Here is a 5,278-nt window from a genome sequence, read left to right as displayed (position 1 = left end):
CTTTTTTAACCGCTTTACTACATATTTTCTGGACCTGGGTTTTTTTTACCTCATCTGGGTTTTTTTCAGCACACAATCTAAGTTTATTGGAAATCTGTCGCTGGCATCCCTGTGTGCGACTGTTACGAGACTAGACATGAGATAGATTCAGCAGAGAGAAAGTACAATAAAGTGGTCTGTGTGTAATCTATTAAAGTGTGGTATATCTAAGTTAATCAAACGGAAATACAACAGTACAGGTATCTCAAATCGACCATCTTTCAACTTAATATTCGGTTCAACAAGTTCTCTAGCCAAAATATCATTGCGAGACAATTCACAGGTTTCATTTTGCAAGGTCAAATCCTGAATGACTTTATTCAGGTCTGCTATTTCCATATCACGAGACTCAATTTTACGCTGAAAGCTAGAGATGACATCCGACTCTGAAGACGTTTGCACTCTGCACACGTTAGCAACGCTTTCATCTAAGGGTGACTTACCACCACAAGCCAACCAACCGAGAGGAGTGAGCAAAGCATGCGGTTCACTACGATTTTCACCAACACGCTCCTCTTTGGCCCACATCAAATAAGCGTTGTCGTTGCCAATCAGTACATCTACAGTACTACAATCATTCAAATGAAACATATTCACGTCATGAAAATGACGGAAACCACTTAAACCCTGCTTGTGCGGTAAAGTTTTAACATCGTCAGCCCAAGCTGGGTTAACCACCGAAGTTATATCACAAAACAGTTCATTCGTCTCTAACGACTGAATGTTGAGTTTAACAAGGTCAGCACAAGTAGGTTTCTGACCAGCCAGAGTATCCATTTTAAACGACGCTTTGTCATACGGTTTAACGTCAAGTTCGCAGACCAAATCACTCGAAACAAAAGTCAACTGCGAACCAGGATCATGCTGACAATACACCAACTTCGATTTGCCAGTCATTGGATTCAAAACACGAGCAGCAGTAATGCGGTTAAAGGCTGCTTTAACATTTCCAATCTTAACATTACGCACAGGAACTCTGGCACCAACATCATCTTTACCCACCGAATCCAGAGAATCACGTGACGTCACATAAAAATCATGCAGAAGAAAATAGTGCTTCCTATCGTTGTTAGGGCCACATTGACGACAGTTGTTTGCATGAACGCAATCCCTAACCATATGCTGGCGCAAACAATTCAAGCATTTGCCAGCTTTCACAATGACATCTCTCCGATCTTTAGGTGTCAAGCGCAAAAATTCTTTACAATTAGACAAAAAATGATATTCAACTTGACCACGTGACGAACAATAAAAACATGCCGGTATGTCTCTACGTCTGGCCACACCACCGCGCAGTGCGCCAACAGCAGTCGAGTACTGCGAACTCCCTGAAATCACATTATCATGGGGTTTTACCGACGTCTGCCTAACCGGACATGAAGGCAATTTTCCTTTGCCAGACTTTTTAAAATGCTGCGACTCACCAGAATCGCCCATTAGCATAAGGCTAAAATCAGTCGACTTGCGCGTTTCCTCCCGTACTACAAATTCAAACAAACTCTGAAAAGTAGGCTCATCAGTACCACCATACTGATCACCTAAAAAGTCAAGATAACGCTGCTTAGCGTCAAACGGGAGTCGCTTAGCCAAATCCAAAACAAAACGTCCTTCCAATTTGTCACGCTGACCATAAGCTTGCGCGTAAAGCAGACACTGCGACAATTCATCTTTAAACTCTTTCAGATCACTGGAAGAGGTCGAAGTCAATTTGCTACCATAGCGATACTTTCTAATTTCTGGTTCGGCGAAAAGACCTCCACGAACCCCAAAACGCTGGGACAAGCGAGCTAACGACATTTCTATCCTGTCTTCTTCTGACAAGCCAGGAGTGTCGGAAACCAAATTAGCAATCGTTTGCGCAGCTGTTCTAACACAAGCTGCTTGTAACAAAGTCAAACGAGTTCCTTTAAAGGGTGAAGCTGCCATTAAGGCCGTAACACGATTTTTAAAGAAGATAAATGGCATATTATTACCATCGTAACCAATCAAGGCCGCCTTATCGAAAAACGTCCTACTATTTTGGTATTCAAAAAAGCAATCCTATTGTTGAGAACTCGATTTAGCGGGAGAAGACAAACTATATCCCTTAAGGGGCTGAGGGGGCTCAGTCACATGCACAGCCCGATCACGATCCTCACACACGTTAAAATCAGGAGACGCGTTACGCCTCTCACAATCACGCAAATTACGTGTAGCTGGGCGATCAAAACTAGCGGCGCAGAAAACTGTGAAGGGGCAAAGCATTACTGCTAATGGCGGCCCCGTGACCTGCACGCTCTGGGGGAGGAGTTCGGCTATAATTCGCAGGCCTTGGTTCTACAGCCTTCGGAAGACCCTTAGCCGCGGCCCCGAGACCTCCTGAAACAGCTGGAAAACGTGTGGATTGCACTGGTCCACTTACAGATTGAACAGGCGTCTGGAAAAGGTTATGTAAATTAAACTGCGATTGATGTTCATTTCTGGAATGGCTAGAAGAGCCCTTCTTAGAACTACGCCGGGAGCCCAACTCTGAACGATATTCAGCTAAAACTACCTCTTTACGTTGTTCAGCCCTCAACTGAGCGTCTTTGAGTGCGAACTCAGCAGCTCTAGCTTCGGCTCTCGCGGCGGCCTCAGCAGCTCTCGCTTCGGCCTCAGCTCTCGCGATGGCCTCTGCTCGTACGGCTTCAGCTCTCGCGGCAGCCTCAGCTCGTATGGCCTCAGCTCTCGCCATGGCCTCAGCAGCTCTTGCTTCAGCCTCAGCTTGTATCTGGAGCTCCTCTCGTCTTAGCTGTAGGTTAATTTGTGCAACTATCCGAGACGAACTCCTATACATCCTAGTGCTTACATTTGAGGCGCTATCCTCAGGATGTATGTCAGCATCCAACATATCTGAGAACTCACTTTCTTTTTGTTCGAAGTTATTTTTTAACGAGTTAAATTCGGGATCTACCCTATCACGAAGTTCTGCCAAGATTGCAGAGTTAAAAATTTTAGTCAAAAGAGCATGGAAATGCCGTAAATCCTCTTCCAAAGTAGAGAACTTAGATCTAAAAATTTACAGTTCCTGCTTATCACTCAAAGAACCTAGGGCTACAAAAAGTTCCCCAATTTGAGTCAAAATATCCCGTCTAAGATACCGGGCCTCTCGAACTGACTTAGCCTCATCGTTACTGGGTCCCTCCCCAGAATGGCCTGCCCGACCGCAAAAAACACCATCAGGCTTAAACTCAGTCGAGTCTACGGCGGTCGAGTCCCTGTCGCCACCGAGTGTAGACATATTAATTGTTGGGGCTAAATTTAACAATTAAAAAAATTACGTTACACAAACACACAAAATTAAGTTATAAGAAACTTAACTGCAAAGATCGTAAAATACAAAAAGAATTTAAATGCACGATAGCCTACCGCAGCTGTACGGGTATATGAAGTCCTAAAGTCCACAAAACTTGCTTGGATTCGTTCACTTGAATCTTCAAGCACAGATCGATTGTCTTTAATCTTTTTTCTTCAAATGAATGTCAATGTTGTTTTTTCTTCAGAACCAACAAAGAAACGCCTTTAGTTTTTAACTTGAAGTTCTTCAGTACCAATTGAGAAGAAATGTCTTTAATTTTCTTTTGCTTCTGTAGACTACCAACCAACAAGATCTTCTTTAATTATTTTGCTTTAATTTCTTCTTGACCTACCAACTGACAAGAACTCGTCTTTTATTTTTTATGGTCACAGCGGTAAACCATAATCTCTTCGTGGGAAAATTGTAACATAAAGTTCCCGGATCCGTTCGTCTGTATGTAATAACCGAAAAAGAAACACTCCTTCGAAACGTCTATTCAAAATTGTATTTCTGTAAAAATAGCTTCAAAGCTGTCGAAATTGGATGCAACGCCGTACACCACTAAAACTTGTCACTACAGAACAGATTACTTAGATAAAAGACGGAAAATTTGTCCAGCTAGCAAGCACCAAGCAAACAGTTAAATTTGCGACTGACTTCCAACAAACAATTTTACGAATGACTAGAATAATTTGCGATATCTCAAATGCACGTAAACAGTAACTGTGACGCAATAATGAAAGACATTGTCACGCAATTCAAACCGTTGTTCAAAGGTAGTGATGCAATATTTCATCAGGTCTTACGACCGATGGTGCAATATTTGGACATTTTCTAGCAATTTCCATGACGTAAGATGCCAGCTAGGTTAAGTAGACCATAACGGTTTTTATATGACGTTTGATTTGGTGAAAATTGTCGGGAACAGATGGTTTCCCAGCGGTTGACTGTCTCATACATGTCTCGTATCATTACATGTCTCGATCTATGAGAGGCTGGTACACTGTTTGTCGCATTGAGCAACAAGTCTTATAATTAGGACAACCAAAAGTCAATGAAGTCAAAATTTTTCCGCCTTGTTCAAAGTTTATAAAACGTCCATAAACTAAATTTCAGGCTGACACGAAAAGAGGTTTCAAAGTTATTAAGTAAAATAAAGTCAAATTTCATGGTTAGGTCAAAATTTTCTTTTAACGTAGTTTCTCTTCTCTCTATTGCAGCAGTGCCGGTCTTTGGGGTGTGCAAACCGTGCGATCGCACAGGGCCCGCAAATTAGGGGGCCCGCAATTTACTCAGAAAATGCAGTAATTTTGTCATTTTCAATGGAAAAATTCAACTAAGGAATTAGCAACAAGAAAACATAGAGACTCAACAAATTCAACCTATTTCGTCCCCTGAAAAGATCGAGAAAAAAAACCGACTTAGCCGAAGTCGCTGATCGGAGTTGCGCAAACATTTCAAAATTTCTCGATCTTTTCAGGGGACGAAATAGGTCGAAATTTGATTTTGTTATTCGATTTCACGGTACGAAATTGGGGTACGAATTTTTCAGGGGACGAAATAGGTTGCATCCAAACTCAACATAGAGACATAGCTTTGCATTGGGGCCCGCAAAGCATATTTTGCACAGGGCCCGAAATACCCTAAGACCGGCACTGATTGCAGGCATGGCCAAATGGCGGATCGCGATCCGGTTCCGGATCTTTTCAACTTTTTTTGTGGATCTTTTAAGTTGGCTCTGTAAGAATCGTTATAAGTAGCAGGAAACCACGTTTCGATAGTATTGTGAAATCAAAGCCCACTGATCATATTTCTCACTAATACCAGACCTGTTTATTACAGCACACGCTTTGTTTTAGATTTACACAAATAATTGCATGTTTTTTGTATTATACAAAAGGAAAAATGCACATCTTCAGCTCA

The sequence above is a fragment of the Aplidium turbinatum genome, chromosome 1, assembly GCF_918807975.1.
Source record: "Aplidium turbinatum chromosome 1, kaAplTurb1.1, whole genome shotgun sequence".
Taxonomy (NCBI): Eukaryota; Metazoa; Chordata; class Ascidiacea; order Aplousobranchia; family Polyclinidae; genus Aplidium; species Aplidium turbinatum.
This window is presented reverse-complemented; position numbering follows the sequence as displayed.